The sequence below is a fragment of the Equus asinus genome, chromosome 2 (genome assembly GCF_041296235.1).
Source record: "Equus asinus isolate D_3611 breed Donkey chromosome 2, EquAss-T2T_v2, whole genome shotgun sequence".
NCBI lineage: Eukaryota > Metazoa > Chordata > Mammalia > Perissodactyla > Equidae > Equus > Equus asinus.
The window spans coordinates 39734984-39752246 of record NC_091791.1 but is presented as its reverse complement, the minus strand read 5'-3'; the positions used below and the strand labels follow the sequence as shown (position 1 = coordinate 39752246).

The 17263-nt window shown below is 42.2% G+C and overlaps 1 protein-coding gene across 7 annotated transcripts in view; it reads right to left on the bottom strand.

The window, feature by feature from the left end:
* LIPA (lipase A, lysosomal acid type) overlaps positions 1-17263 on the bottom strand; it is a 277601-nt gene that overhangs the window by 35809 nt on the left and 224529 nt on the right. For 2 of the 7 annotated variants that reach the window (XM_070487561.1, XM_070487565.1), the window contains exons 2-4: positions 13960-14043; positions 11664-11828; positions 2355-2734 (exon numbers count right to left, since the gene is read on the bottom strand). The gene's annotated coding sequence lies outside the window, so the exon portion shown is untranslated. Of the gene's footprint in view, positions 1-2354; positions 2735-11663; positions 11829-13959; positions 14044-17263 lie in introns of those variants that run through there. The other 5 variants (XM_070487553.1, XM_070487568.1, XM_070487572.1 and 2 more) reach the window with 4 other exon arrangements.

Below are 17263 nucleotides of genomic sequence, written 5' to 3'. Positions count from 1 at the left end.
GGTTAGAGGCAAAGCTGGGACTACAGCCAAGACCTCCTGCGTTTTTTTAAATAAATACGATCACTTAAAAAGATGCACGGGTGTAAACCCACACACAGACTTATAGAAAAATGTTTAGAACAGCTTTGAGTATAATAGGCCAAGACTGGAAAAATCCAAATGCCCCAAATGGGTGAATGGATAATGATGAGCACTACTCAGCAATAAAAAGGAATGAACACACAATAACATGGATGAGTCTCAAAATAATTACAGTGAAAGAAGCCAGACCAAGAAAAAGAACAAACAGGTATGGTTCCAATTACATAAAACTGTAGAAAACGCAACCTAATCTGTATTGATAGAAAGCAGATCAATGGTCTGAGGAGATCAATGCCTGAGGAGAAAAGGTGTGGGAGGGAAGGATTACAAAGGGGTTTGCACAAGGAGTCTTCTGGGGGTGATGGATAGGTTCATTACATTGAATTTACTGATGGTTTCACAGCTGTATACATGTGTCAAAACTTGTAAAGTTGTACATTTAAAATATGTGTTGTTATTGTATGTCAATACAATATTGTGCTTAAACTGAGTATTCCACAAATCTTAAAAAATTGGTTCTCAGAAGATCGCACAAGTGATCCTTTCTGCTGATGCAGCTCCTGCTGAAGCTGCAGCTACTCCTCCAGGCAGGGGTGAACCCCGAACTCCCACACGGGAGGGAATGTTATCTTGAATCTGCATTGGCACAGCAAGCCCACTGCCTTTACTCACAACAACTTTATTTTATTCTTTTTTAAAGAGTGGCTCCTGAGCTAACAACTGTTGCCAGACGTTTTTTTTTCTGCTTTTTCTCCCCAAGTCCCCCCAGTATATAGTTGTGCATTTTTAGTTGTTGGTCCTTCTAGTTGTGGCATGTGGGATGCCGCCTCAGCGAGGCATGACGAGCAGCGCCAAGTCTGCGCCCAGGATCCAAACCAGGGAAACCCTGGGCCCCAGAAGCGAGCTCAAGAACTCAACCACTCCGCCACAGCCCGCCCACAACTTCATATTTCTTGGAGGTGTTTGGGAAGGGCTGTACAGTCCCAGGCTAGTTTTTATCATAAACACAACCTCCCAAAAGCTCATTATTACTAGGGAATAAGAAGTAGATTGAAAAGGAAAAATGAAAGGTTACAACCACAATTTAAAAGCAATGAAGCATGTGGCAGTAGCTGCTTTTCATTGAGAGCCTAGCCTACAGAACCCGGACCAGCTGTCCACAATCGCCATGAGGGTATAACAGCTGAGGCTGCTCAACTGAAAATGTCACCCAATTAACTTTTCCTTCCAACACAACGTTAAGCAAGTGTCTCAACCTACAAGTCAAGTGACTCTCATAAGGAGGATTACTGAGAAGTTCAAATGGAGGAAAAGCCCCCTCCAGCCTGGATTCCCCATGCTTTTCTGGGCTCTCTGAGCAACTTTATCTCAATTCTTTCTATATTGTAACAATGCAGTTAAGTGTTTGTCTGCCGTCTTTTCTCTCCAGCCCGAAGGCAGAGCAGGTGACTGACTCAACTTTGAACCCCAGGACCTATGCAAGTGCCACGCGCATATTAAATGGCTGGCGCAATACAGGTTTTGAAACATGGGTTAGCGGCAGTCCAACAGTTCAGTGGCTGAAGAAAAGAAAAGCTCCAAGGCAGCTTGTGATTTAGCTTTATAATAATTACAACAACAATTTCGGCTCACATTTAATCTCTTGCTATGCGCCTAACACCACAGGCAGCGCTTCCGACCTACTATGTTAATTACTCCTCCACCATCGCTATGCAGCACCATGAAATCCTTTCTTCAGGAAACTGAGGTTAAGTACTGGAAGCAAAGGGCCAACTGGTTAAAGAGTATCGCCAGGATTTTCAGCAGGACCGATGCCAAAGTCCGCTCCTGACCACGCCGTGGGCTAACAAGTTAGAGAGGTCGGGCAAGCTGCCTGCAGGAGCTAACGGGAGTAGAGGACGAGGAGGAAGGAAGGGAGCTGGGAATCAGGACTCCTGGCTGTCACCGCAGTCGGAGAGCTCTGGCAGCTTTCCTGAGCGGCGACTGCGCTGTCCAGGAAACCAGAGGGCGCCCGGGGAAGGGCGGGCAACTCCAGAGCCCCCGACTCCTGGGTCATTGGGAGATGCGTCAAGACACCGCCCGCAGAGGAGGCATCCGCAGGTGCTCCAGGCAAGACGTCGGGGGCCAAGCGCATCGGGTCCCTCCGACCTGCAGAGGCTCCGGGGCGACGGGTCTGCCCCCCAGGAGCGGAGCACGCCCTCCCCGTGCAGCCCGAGGAGGCAGGCCGGAGCTGCCGCCCCACCCCTGGCAGCGCCGCGGTCGCCGGCACTCACCTGGCGCTGTCCTCCCGCGCCGCTGTCCAGAGCCGCAGTGCCCGCGCGCTGGGGCGGGGGCGCGGGGAGGAGACCCGGAGGGGGCGGAGACGCCCGGACGGCGCCTCAGGCTGCTCGCTACGCCAGTCAGAGGAGCCGGCGCCGGGAAGTGCGCGGAGACTCCGCCCCGCCGAGCACCTCGGCCTCTAAGCGGGCTCCGCGGAGCATGCGCCTTGGGAGGGCCGAGAGGCGCCCCGCCAGGCCGCAGCCGCCCGGCCGCGGGCGGATACCCAGCTCCATCTGCGCGCGCTGCGACCTGGTGTCCTAGCGGCTCCTCGCTGCTCTGCTCCAGGATCTCCTTGCAGGGCTGCACCCTCCGCCCCTAGCAGAGTACGTAGGCTCTGTTAATGAAAAGAAATTGTATGCTCCATATAAAGCGCTTAGCATCGTGCCTGATGCAAAGTAATCTTTCTGTACATTTTATTTTTGTTACTAAAATGGCAAGCATCATTGAGACACTAGAGTTATAGCAGCCAACCAAACAAGGTCCCTGTCCTCCTGGTTGCATTCCAGTGGCAAGAGACACACCATGAATAAATAACTATATAATAGAAAGTGCTGCGAAGAACAATAACACGGACTAAAGGGATAATGAAGGAGGATGCTATGTTATGTATAGATAATCAGAAAAGCACTCTGATGAAGCAACATCTGAACATAGACAGGAAGGTGACAGAGCCATGTAGATACTAGAGAAAGAGCATTCTGGGGTGAGAGAGTAGCACGTGCAAAGGCCCCAAGGCAAGAATATTCTAGTAAGAGCAAGGAGGTCAGTGTCACTGGGTGTCACTGGTCAGAATGTGCTTAGTGGAGAGTGATAGAACATGAAGTCCTAGAGGTAGTTGGGTGCCTTGGGGGCCAAGCGTAAAGACGTTATTCTTTCTTCAGATGAGAAGCCAGTGGAAGATTTCCAATAGAAAGGCAACATAATCTGGTTTACAATTTAGAAAGATCACTCTGCTAGAGTCAAGTGTGGAAGCAGTGTGACTCCTCAGAAGGCTGCAGCAATAATCCAAGCAAGAGTTCATGATGGCTTAGACCAGGGTGATGAGAGCATGGGAGGTGGAGAAAAACACTTGACTCTAGGTATGTTCACAGTCGAGCCAATAGGATTCGCTGGTGGTTGGATACAGGTATGAGAGGGAGAGTGGTGTCAAGGATGGCACTAATGGGTTTAGTAAAGTGGGATGGCCATGAATTCAAATGGAGAAAGTACCAAGATGAGCAACTTGGGAAGGAAATGAAGAGTTTGTTCCAGATGTGTTGATTTTGAGACCCTGTTAGAGAACTCTATCAGCTAAGGCCCCATCAGGAAACAGAACCTACTCTCAGTATTGCACACAGAGGCAATGGTTGCACAGTAGTGGAATTGCTGGGAAGCCAAACAGAGCTTAGGCAGGCCCCACAGAGATTAGCAACAGCAGGAAGGGCTGAGGCAGTATTGAGGAACTTGCCACCAGGGACCAGAGGTTGTAGTGTTGAGCAGCAGCCTCTGCCAGAGACAGTGCCCAAGGCCAAAAGAGGGGAGCTAAAAATACTGTGGCTTTTCCTTCTTCCTGCCTTCTGATCTCCCACTAGGCCCTCCTGCGGGTCCAGTGCAGCCTGAAGCTGGCTGACACAGAGGCCTAAGAAATGCAGCCTGCAGGGGTCAGGCCCCTCCACCCTCTGTAATACAAAGTAGAACAGAGGAAGGACAGAGGATGGATCTGGAGACAAAATGGCAAAGGTCAGCACTGGGATATACAGGTCTCCTGTTCAAAGTCAAGTTCCAGGCTAGAGATAACTAGAGACAGTATTGAAAGCCATGAGACTGGATGAGGTCTCCCACAGAGTAAGCATAAATAACAAAGACTGTACATAGAGATTCAGAAGATATGAAAGCTCAGAAGACAGTGAGGTTGGAGGAGAACTGAGTGTTGTACCTGACATCCAGTGAAGAAAAAAAATTTCAAGAAAGAGGAAATGATTGGCCTGGGCAATGCCAATGACAGCTTGGGCAAGGTGAGCACTGAGAAATGAGCATCAGATTTAGCAACATTTCTATGTATCAGACATTGTGCTGAGCCCTTTACATAGCATGTCTCATTCAATCCTCAAAACTACCTCCATCTCCCCATTTTACAGGTGAAGAAATGGAGGCTTAGAAAGGTGAAATGTATTGCCCCAAATCATAAAGGTAGCAAGAGATGTGGCCCAAAATCTAACCCAGGCAAATTAAATACAGTTTGTCATCTATGAATGAATGAATAAATGAAAATACAATCAAGAAGTTCCTTCACCCAGCTAAGGGAGGGTTTTCCCCGCTTCCCGCTTTGGGCTATTGTAATCCACAATGTCTGGCGAATGACCCATACTTTCACTATAAGAGAAAGCTTTATAGAAGACAGGAGGTACAAGGTGTTTGGGATGGGCTGTTTATAAGCCAGATTGGGGGATTGAAGACAGAAACAAAACAAGCAATTCTGCTTCCAGCTGAGATGAAGTAACAATGACCAGATTTACTCTCCCACCTTAAACAACTAGAAAAATAAAGTATGAAACAATGGCTTCAGACATTGAGCAACAGACGGTAAAGGAAAGTGATCCCTGAGAAAAAGAACACAAATGAAGTGAGCCCTCAATTGCCCCAAATTTCCAGGCTGCAGTTCAGGGAGAGGGGAACCTAGGCAAAATCCAGTGGTTTCTCTGAATGAAGGAGACAGATGAGAATTCAGGAAGACTAAAGTAGTAGAGTTTGCAGGGCAGAGTACTGGAGTGGAGAGGGCTGCAGAGAGAGAAAGAGAGAGAGAGAACACGACGGCGAGCTCTGGATATCTGCAACGGGTTTTCCTCAAGTCTTGGGCTGAGTACTAATTGGAGCTTGCATGTGAAGAAACTGCACTAGACCAGGGAAAGAACCACCTGAAAGAAACAAATGGGAAAATCCCCCAAGTTCACACAGGACTGGGAATAGTTCAGGTTACACCTGGCCAGAGTGGGAAAGCCTTGTAAAACACAAGGCACTAGGTAGAAGATTCATAAGAATATTACATCAGTATTAGAGCAAAATTAGCCCTGGAGTAGGGCTGCTTAAAAATAAGAGTCCTGAAACAGACCCCAGTTGACTGTCACCAGAATGCCAAAACAATTCTGTGGGGAAAGAATAGTCTTTTTTTTTTTTTTTAAAGATTTTTATTTTTTCCTTTTTCTCCCCAAAGCCCCCCGGTACATAGTTGTGTATTCTTCATTGTGGGTTCCTCTAGTTGTGGCATGTGGGACGCTGCCTCAGCGTGGTCTGACGAGCAGTGCCATGTCCGCGCCCAGGATTCGAACCGACGAAACACTGGGCCGCCTGCAGCGGAGCACGCGAACTTAACCACTCGGCCACGGGGCCAGCCCCGGAAAGAATAGTCTTTTTAACAAATGGTGCTGGAACAATTGGATAGCTAAATGCAAAACAGTGAACTTTCACCTTTCCCTCACATCTCATAGAAAAATTAACTCAAAGTGGACCATAAACATAAATTTGAGAAGTAAAACTATAGAATTTCCAGGTAAAAAAAAGAAGAGAAAATCTTGAGTTTGCCAAAGGTTTCTTAAATACGACATAAAAAGCACAACCCACGAAAGAAAAGAAGATCAACAAATTGGACTTCTTCAAAAGAAAAACAACTGTCTTTAAAAAGACACTTTATAACCATGATGAGATATCACTTCCTATCCACTAGGCTGACTATAATCAAAAAGACAGATAACAACAAGTGTTGGTGAGGATGTGGAGAAACCGGGAGCCTCATATTCTGCTGGTGGAAATGTAAACTGGTGCAGCTGCTGGGGAAAACAGTCCACAGTTCCTCCAACGGCTAAACATACAGTTTCCAAATGACGCAGCAATCTCACTCCTACATATACACCCAAGAGAAATGAAAATTTGTGTCTATAGAAACACTCGTACACAAATGTTCATAGGAGCATCATTCATAATGTCCCAAAAGTGGAAACAACCACCAACTGATAAATAAAATGTGATATATCCATGAAATGGAATGTTAATTCATAACAAAAAAATGGAGTATTGATATATGCTACAACGTGGATGAACCTTGAAAACATGCTAAGTGAAAAAAAAACGGTCACCCAAAAAAATCCATTTACATGAAATGTCCAGAATAGGCAAATCTATATATAGAGAAACTAGATTAGTGGTGGCCTAGGGATGGTGGGGGTGGGGGTGATGGAGAGAATGTAGGTTGACAGCTAAAGGGTATGGGGTGTCTTTTGCAGTGATGACAGTGTTCTAAAATTAATTGTGATGATGGTTGCACAATTCTGTGAATAAACTGAAAGCCATTTAATTATACACTTTAAATGGGAGAATTGTATGGTATGTGAATTAAATCTCAATAAAGCTCTTTTTGAAAACTGTATAAAAATAAGGTGCGCTCCTTACAATTTAATAGGGCTAAAAACCCAATCAAAAATGGGCAAAAGATTTGGACATGTCATGAAAGTAGATATATAGATGACAAATAGACACATGAAAATATGCTCACCATCATTAGTCATCAGGGTAATGCAAATTAAAGCCACAGTGAGATACCACTATTCTACCCACCAGAATGGCTAAAATTAAGAAGTGTTGATAAGGCTGTGAAGTAGCTGGAAATCTCTCACATTGCTGGGGGGAATGTAAAATGGAACAACCACTTTATAAAACAGTTTGAAAGGTTCTTAAAAGGTTATATATATGCCTACCATATCACCCAGCTATTCTACTCCTAAGCATTTATCCAAGAGAAATGAAAAGTCGTTGTATACAAATGATCATAGCAGTGTTATTTGTAATAGGCAAAAAAATTTTTTAAAAAAAGGAAACAATACGTATGGTCATCAACAGGTAAATGGATAAACAAATTGTGGTATATCCATACAGTAGAATATTACTCAGCAATAAAAAATAATGAACTATTGATGCACACAGCAACATGCATGATTCTTAAAATAATTATGTTGAGATAAAGAAGACAAAAAGAGTACATACTGTATGATTTCACTTATAGAAAATTCTAGAAAATGTAAATTAACCCACATTGACAGAAAAAGATTAGTGGTTGCTTGGGGAGGGAATTACTTTTGTGGAAGAGAGGAGGTTGGATTACAAAGGGGCATGAGGAAACTTTTGGAGGGAATGGATATCTTTATTGTCCTGATTGTGGTGATGATTTCATGGCAATACACATATGTCAAAACTCATTGATATGTACACTTTAAATATGTGCAGTTTAATTTTCATCAATTATACCTCAATAAACCAGTTTAAAAATACTAATAGCTACCATTTATTTAGCCCTTGCTATGTGCGAGATACAATCCTAAATAGTTCATGTTCATTATCTTGTTGAATCATTAACCACCCAACAGAATTATTTTTCCTTTCTGCAGATGAGGATATAGAGTTAAAGTCCTGAAGATAGCATTCAAACTCAAATAGCCTGATGCCTAAGACCCAGTTCTTATTCACTACCTGAGAATGGCAAACCATTTCCGTTCATCACTTCTTTGTTGAGCGCCAGGCACTCTTCTGGGTGTTGGGGATTCAGAACTGAACAACAGCTGCCTCCTGTCCTCAGAGTATAGCTCAAGAGGCAGGGAGTTGGGGAACTGGAGCCACAAAACAGGAAGGCCCAGCTCTCCTGGCCTTTGGACGGACTGTCATAGGCTGAGCTGTCTTCAGCCATTAAAACTGAATGTTGTCTCACCCTTCATTGCCAGTTGGTGGCAGCAGTTCACCCAAGAAAACTTGGGTTCTGTGTTTAGGCTTCACACAGGGAGGTCCTGTCCCATTTTGGCAATCAGGGCCTCAGGGTCTCATAGGACTTTGGCCCTATTTTTCCCATCCCCATCCATATCACCCCCCTTACCTCTACACACATTTCAATGCTTAAGATTCTCAGGGACTCCATCTCTATGTGCTCAATAAATTCCCCAACGGAGGCAATTTAAAGTTACCTAGTTTCGTTCTGTTTCCTTTGGAAGCTCTGATAAATGGCCTATTGGCATGCAGTTGAAACTACCAGCTAAAATAGATTTGAGGGTGAGGGGAAGGAGCAGCCACAGTGAGAATGCACAGAGTTCAGGAATCCTGGACACTCTAGGCTTTGACCTGAGAAGGTGAGCAAGGGCTGCTTCTTCCTTTCCCTAAACTGGGCTTCCCAGTTAGTTCCATCACAAAAAGTGAATGGTGGCCAGCAGTGGCACATCTCAGCACCAGAAGAATTTCTAGAATTTCTAGAAATTATTCCCAGCACTAATTGCCTTTGATTGCCATTAGCAACGTCTGTGGACACCTACTCAAGTCCAAGCCCTGAGCTGAGGACATAGAAATAACTCAGTCCAAGCCTTGAGTGCCCTCCAACATGACTGTGAGTAACTGGGAATGTTGCCTAATCCAGAGGTCATGTGCAGAAGCCCTCAGATGTATTTCATTTGCCAACACTGCTGGACCCTCAGAGTGTTCTAGAAATCTGAATTAGTGGCCATTAATTAAAAATCAGAAAAGCTCACATAAAAATCCATAATTCTGTCTTCTCTTGAAAAACGTAAAGGAACACTGGGACCCTGGGCCCTCCTTCCCTCATGACAACAATGTAGCAGATGAGTAGCATCTGCTGTGTTGAGTACAAATAGGCATGTGCCTTCCAAGTGCTACATGGCACCACTCTTCTGCTTCACTCTAGGAGGATATCTGTCTGCCTCTACAGGCGCCTGGACTAGTGGTGTCTAGACTCAGGCAGGGCGTACAACAGTTCTCCGTAGTCTGCCCTTGCTTATGTCTCCAGTCCCATTTCTGGTCACACATCCCCTCAGACCCTCAATTCCAGCCAGTCTCTAAGAGGTCACCTCTTCTATGGGTTGTGTCTTCTACTTGGAGTGCCTTCATCCATCCCAGACCCCTGCCCCACAACATGACAGCTTGGTGAACATCTAGTGGTCTTTGAAGATTCAGTTCAAACAATACCTTCGCAATGAAAACTGCTTCTCCATTTCACATGCCCCTTATCTCACCCCCAGATATATTGACTCCAGATGGGCTGGTCAAAAACAAATTGTTAAAACAAAACACTAGTCAAAAACAATATTTCCAGTAACTGAATATTTTTAACGCATTAGTAAGTTGGTGAGCACCATGCAGATTTTTCTGCAACTTTCAATGCATCTTTTAGTAATTTTTGTTCACTTTTCAAATATTTCTGGGGCCTTTCCTTGTCTCAGTTTCTTCATCTGTAAAATGGGGATTACCAGAATGCTCATCTAATATTGTTCTTAAGAATATTAAATGAGTTATTTAGGGGCCGGCCACATGGCCAAGTGGTTAAGTTCGTGCACTCCGCTGCGGTGGCCCAGGGTTCGGATCCTGGGCGCCGACACGGCACTGCTCGTCAGGTCACTTTGAGGCGGTGTCCCACATGCCACAACTAGAAGGACCCACAACTAAGATATACAACTATGTACAGGGGGGTTTGGGGAGATAAAGCAGAAAAAAAAAGAATATTAAATGAGTTATTTATTCCTATGTATTATATTTAAAAATTCATGGGAAGTGTTTAAACATTATCTAGAAAATACTACATACTCACTTGTTATTTGTTATTAGTTCAGTTTTTTACTTACATAAGTAATATTCCTGTAATTTTACAAGTAATTTGACTTAGTTGAAGAAAAAAATAGAAAATGAGAATAACTAAAACAAAGAAATCTACAATAATCTCACCAAGAGAAAACCTTTGATAACATTTGCTATGTATCTCTCCAGACCTATTTTCTGCACACATACAACCATTTCATTTTTATAATAATGGAACATTTTATATATAAAATTTTGTACCCTGCTTTTTTAGGATTGTGTGACTATGTGTTTGTGTGTGTTATGTCTGACTTATTTTGACTTATTAGGTCATCTGATTTTTTGGACATATTTCTGAGATTTATAATATCTGGTGTATTGTCTGAAAATAAATTTATTGAAAATAGAAGTTTACAATCATTGATTATGGTATACATTCTGAGAAAAGTTTTAATATTTTATACCTTTTTGTTTTAAAGCAAGTTTTTTCTAAGTACCTTTGATGTTTTAAATTTATAATTTACCTAACATTTGGGAAGATAGTTTTTAGAGTGTTGTGTTAGAACAGTTCACAAGCCTTGTTGATGAAAACGCTAGAGTTCTGTCAATTGTCAAATGTTTTGCAGGATATACTGATGCTAGCGGCATTTTTTTAGCTAAAGTTTATTTTTAATATGTACGCTTAAAGAGAAATACCAGACACTTGTCGCTTGGAGACATTTAATTTCGTTAAGAGTGCAGTGTATTTGTAGCCCAGCTCACAAGGGGACGCTGACTAGCGTGTACCTGAAGTAACGCACATAACATGGCTATTCCTTAATTTCTCGTCTATAAAATGAAGTTATTAATAGCACCTCTTCCCTCATAGGATTATCAGGAGGCTGCACAGAGAATATCCGCATAAGGTGCTAAGATGGTGCCTCTCCATAGCAAGCACTCAGTGAATGTTACTGTTGTTGGATCCTAATTACCATGTGATAACCTCACTTTAAGAAATGCTGCACTGGAAAAGAGTCTGGCAGTTTCTCCAAGGCTAAACATGGAGTTACCAGATGACCCAGTAATTCCCCTCCTAGATATGTACCCAAGAGAAATGGAAATTTATGTTCGCACAAAAACTTGTTCATGCATATTCACAGCAGCATTATTCATAGTAGCCAAAAAATAGAAAGAACCCAAATGTCCTTCAACTGATGAATAGATAAAATGTGATATATCCATACAATAGAAAGATATTTGGCAATAAAAAGCAATACGGTACCGATACATACTACAATGTGGACAAACCTTGAAAACATTATGGTAAATGAAAGAAGCCATTCATAATTATATCTATTGTACGCTTTCATTTATATGAAATGTCCAGAATAGGCAAATCAATAGGAATAGAAGGTAGATTAATGGTTGGCAGGGACAAAGGCAAGGGAGAAATGGGTAGTGACTACTAATGGATACAGGGTTTCTTTGGAGGATGATGAAAATGCTCTGGAATTAAATAAATTAGTAGTATTGTTAAACACTACACAATTTAGTGAATATACTAAAAACCACTGAATTGTGCACTTGAAAAGGATAAATTTTATGGTATGTGAATTATTCCTCAATGAAGCTGTCAAAAAAGATACATGGGTTGGGGCCGGCCTGGTGGTGCAGCGTTAAGGTCACACCTTCTACTTCTTGGGGCCCAGGGTTCGCCGGTTCGGATCATGGGTGCAGACATGGTGGTGTCCCACGTATCAAGTAGAGGAAGATGAGCATGGATGTCAGCTCAGGGCCGGTCTTCCTCAGCAAAAAGAGGAGGATTGGTAGTAGTTAGCTCAGGGCTAATCTTCCTAAAAAAAAAAAAAAAGTTGTGGGAGAACCCCCAGGTTGTGTTCAAGTCCAGCCTCCCTTCAGGGCAGAGGAGAAAAGGACCTTCCTTCTCCCACCCTTCACCTTTTCCAATCTATTCTTATTCTTCCTTGTTCAAACCTGTGCATCCGATACTAGTTTATATTAGATGTGCTGAATTTGTTGGGATACACTGGGAAACAACATTCTTTCCCTCCCATTACTGTGCTCCAATGTGCTATTTTTGAAATCCCCTCCCTATCCCTTAAAAATCTCTTGGGCTATTCTTACCCTGATGGATCCAATTCCAATCTCAATTCGCAATTCAAAGTTTCTCCCCTTCCCCATCTCAGATGGGCCTTGAGATGGAGTCCAGCCATGAGAGGGGTGTGATCTGTTCTTCCCCCACCCCTTGCTTTTCCCTACTCACTTATCCCCAATCCCTGCTGCTGGCTTCTACAAGCTAGCATCAGATGAGATCATACGAAAGGGAGATTATTTTTTTTTTTTTACTCAGCTGGTGCTGAGGACTTACATACCCCTAGTACTCTATGAGCGAGCATACAATTGCTAGCTCTCATTTAGCACACACCATTAGACTGAGCTTTCCAAAACAAAAATTTAGGACATACCATCTGATAGCTGCAAACCATCATGCAGGCAAAGAGGCATTATTTAATGGGACTAGGTCTCTATAATCCTTTCCTCAGTGGCCTCAGTCCAGCCCTGGACTCTATTCATGGCTGTTCTCTAGGCCCCTCCATTCTCCATTCAGCATTTGTTGGAATCTCTCTTTCCTGGTCTCTGTCTGCCCATAGTCTAGGGCTCCTATATGACCCCATGATGAGCAAAGTGTTGTGGAATTGCAATATCTTTTTTCCTGTCTGAGTCACAGCTTTTCCAAGTGCACCTTGATTTTTTCATATCTCCATTTTGTTGATATTATCAGGCAATTCCAACCTTTACAACATTGCTATGTAAAGAGCAGTCCACGGACCAGCATCTCCTGGGAGTGTGTAAGAAATGCAGAACCTCAGGCCTCACCCTAGACCTACTGAATCACAATCTGCATATTAACAAGATTCTCAGATGCCTCATATGAGGAATGTTTGAGAAGCACTTTGCAAGATTCCAATTCAGAGATTCATTTATATATTAAATACATTTTCCATATTATTCTGGTAAATTTCATTAAGACAACTCCAAACTCTGCTCACATTTCAAAAGAAATCCTAATGGGCCCCTGTCTAGCATTCCTTCTCAAGTAACCATCACTTTTTGGGAAGGGGACAGTATAAACTGGCAAGCCTAGGAAGAACATTTGCAGTTATTGAAGTCACCTTAAAGCATGCTAACATGTCACTGTTGACAGCTGAGGCACAATAAAGGCAAGAGGCAGCAAGAGAGTCCATCAAGTCTCCATGAGTTTCTTCTCCCTTTTCTTCCTAGAACTGTTCTTCCCATACAAGACAGACGTCAGGGGATCAGGACCACTTTGGCTTTTCCTGTCTCTTCTCTTCCTCCTAACCATCCTCCACATCATCCTCCACCACCTCTAAGACTCCCTCAGTGGAGTGTCTTACATAAAAAGCAAGCCCATTTGATCCATTTGTAATACTTCTACTAGAAAGTAGGGAGGCCCATCTCTCCCTGTCCCAAATGAAAAAAAAAAAAGATTACTTTTGTATGTCATTACTATCAATCATGTTGGGTACAAAAGAAGGAGGCAGATGCTTCAAGGGAGTGGAATAGTGACCAGGTCCCATCCATGGTGCTTGACCGTAGATAAACCTTTTCTCTTGGCTTCTCCTAAATTGCAAGTGCTCGAATCCCTGTTCTGCTCCGACTTATAAACTAGTTCAACAGTTTATGAGGGAGACCTCAACATTAGAGTACTAAGAAAGCAGGGAAGATCTGATGTTGTTATTACTTTATGTTACCTTGAGTAGAAATGAGATTCCATAAAAACATTTTGACTCATGTCTGTCTCAATTTTCTATGTCTCAGTTTTTAAATAAAGAGGTTCTACCAAGTGACCTCATAAATCTGTTCCAGTGAAGAGCCATCTATAAAACGCTCTATGACTCAATGTCATAGAACTGCAGTGAGAATTGCTTTGATAGAATTACTTACGGCAGCGAGACTGAAAACTTCAGAGAGCATTCAGATCATCATGCAACACACTTTCCAGACATCTCTACAGCTTACTCTGTCTCTCTAGGAGAGGAGAGATAAGGAATGGAGAATAAGGTGTGGGTGGCTATCAACATGAAACATAATGTCTTAGCTTGTAACATTAACCTTACTCCTACAGATGATCTATTTTTATATTAACTTCAACCCTCCTATTCATATGGTTCGTGCCCAAAATACTTAATGTGAGCTTTTTGAAAATAGAGATCATAACTTGCATCAGTCAGTAATCTAACAAGGACACTTAAAAGGATGATTAAAAGAGAGCTGATTTACAAGGGGACTATTTAACAGCTGTGGGGTAGGGAAACCACAAGACAGCACAGTAACTTGGAATAGTAGCAGCCTAGATGTTAACCACCTCTAGACCCAAAGAGATGAGTTGGTTACTGGAAAATGGAAAGAGAGAGTCTCAGAAGCCTCCTTGAAAGCGGCAGTATCCTTCAGTAGGATGACATAGCCTGCAGCCTTCCAGCAGGGAAAGAACCAGAGAAATAAACACTCTATTGTCATTGTCTCCCTCCCTTCAATCTGTTGTAGGTACTCCCTGCTGACAACACACAACCATTAGCCGGAGGACATTGGAACCTACTAATGTAGTCTACTCAGTAACCTCCCACTTCACAGGGCTGGGTGGAGAAGGATGGAAAGTGGAGCTAGAGGGGAAAATGCAAGATAATGTTCACATGATCTTTCTACAGTCTACTTTGGCAGAGGGAAGTAGGAGGAAGTCCAGGATTGTGGTTAGGAGTGCAGACCCAGGAGGCAGACTGCCCAAGTTCAAGCCAGCATCTACAATTTGCGAGCTGTGCAAACTTGGGCAAGATTTTTAACTTCTTTATGACTCAGTTTCCTCATCTGTAAAAGAGGTTTAATAGTGTCTAGGGCCATTTCAAAGTTTAAACAAGATAATATGTGTAAAGTACTTAGAATAGTGCCTGACGTATAGCACTCAATAAATGTTAATTGTTTTTATTTTTTTTACATTTTTCCTTACAGTAAATTTGTTTCTGTAAATTTGATTTATTTGCTTATTATTAATAGCTTTTAGTTATTATATAGGTTCAATATATTTTCCATTTTGGTGTACATACTTCCAACCCTATTTTCCTCTGCATACAGAATTTCACAAAAATGGGCTCATTCTATACATATTATTTAGCTATCTTTCATTTTTTGTTGGTTTTTTTTTTGTGAGGAAGATTGGCCCTGAGCTAACATGTGTTGCCAATCTTCCTCTTTTTGCTTCAGCAAGACTGTCGCTCAGCTAATATCTGTGCCAATCTTCCTCTATTTTATGTGGGATGCTGCCACAGCGTGGCCTGACAAGCAGTGCTAGGTCTGTGCCCAGGACCCGAACCTGTAAACCCTGGACTGTGGAAGTGGAGCGCAGAAATCCAACCACTACACCACCAGGCCAGCCCCTAGTTATCTACTTTTATTCCCACTTAATATTGCAAATCTTTCTATGTTATTCAACATATTTTAAAAATTATTTTTAATGGTTACATGTATGATTTTGTCATTTGGAGGTAGAATAACTTATCTAACAAATCCCCTTTGTTGGATGTTTAGATTATTTCCATTTTTAAAAACCAATATAAGCTATATCTATGATACAATCGTAGAAATAAAACTTGTAGGTCTAACATAGGCACTCCTTTAAGGATTTATCATTTTTGCTCTGATTAATATTTTATTCTTCTTTCAAAATTGTTTAAAGTCACCAACATATTAGACAAATAAATCTTTAATAACATAAGTGTTAATTTCTCTGGAGACAACTATATAATACTTTAGGTGACATGAAAGTATATATATGTGGGACAAAGTTTTCTGCAGCCTAAATGTGTGCCCGTTTCAGGGAAATTTAAAGTGATGTATTGGCAAGACAACAATTCAAATGTAGCTTTTGAAAATATTAATTTCCTTTCCAAATGTTAATGTCCAGTAAATGAACCTATCATCTGTTAGATCAAAGAACTCAACACAGGAAGAGCACAACCTTCACTTCCATCCATCATCTTAGACTTTTCCTAACCCAGGCTGCTCCAGGAAAATTCGGTCACCTAGGAAGACCTTCCACCTTTCAGCTTCTACTAGAAGTACTCCTTATTCCCAACCAGAGGAAAGGTAACACTCTTCCTAAAGGAAGACAGAAGGAGGAAATACACATTTGTTAAGCATTTCCTATGAGCTTCTTCCTAGGTACTTCACATCCAATATTTCAACAACCCCATGCAAAAAATGCATAAAATTCTCTAGACTGCTTCCTTCTGTATCCAAAAAAGAAGGGTGCTATGTCTTCTTAATTCATTGTAGGTGATGCTTGGCACAACTAAGTATTTCACTGAAAGACCCATAAATAATATTTGACAGACCTGAGAATAAGTCAAAAAGTAGTTAGCTGCTTTCATTTAGCTTCAAGAAAAAAAGAGAGTGCTCCACCATAAGCAGTAGTCAGACAAATGTATGACATAGTGCAAAGCTTTAATACAATGTGGTTAAACAGAATATTCAAATATTAAACTTTTCAAGCACATGAAACTCATCTTCATGAGATGAACTGGGCATTTGTTTATAGGTCCCTTAGTGTAACTTTATAAAATTCTTGCCCTCAATAGTGTCTGACACTAATCTTGATACTTGTTAAAAAGTCTGATATAAGATAACTTCATCTCAACAGTGACAGATGTAGGAGATTATTCCAATGCCCGTATTCAGAACACATCATCGGAGAACTGATTGCCGTCTTCATCCCTCGCTTCTCAGTATTTCGCCTGAAGTCTCCCCTTCCGGATTAGAGCTCTGCATTTTAATATTCAATCTTTCAGCTAATTTTTATCCTGTGAGCTTGGCTTGCATCTCCTCATAACTGTTTTTGAAGGGCCAAAGATCCTTCTAGGAAAGCAGCTGTGTAGGAACATTGTGAAATGGCAGCAGTCCAGCTGCTGTGATGTCTTCAAGATGCCTCTTCTCCCTGTGCCCTCTTTCTGAGGAAACAGGAGCCCCTCTTCTTGGATGACGACTAGATGAGTTATTTTTTTGGAAAGGTTATACATTTTTTAAAAATTTATGTGATGGGGGCTGGGTTTTTGGCTTGAATTTCTAGCACTTCCATGAATGTGGCTTCTTCTGAGTTCCACTATGAAGGCCTATCAAGTTATAGTACTTGTGATTTCTTCTGTGTGGTGTTCACTGTGGTTGCAGTTGCGATCCTTTGTAACCTAGCGGTAAACAGGTT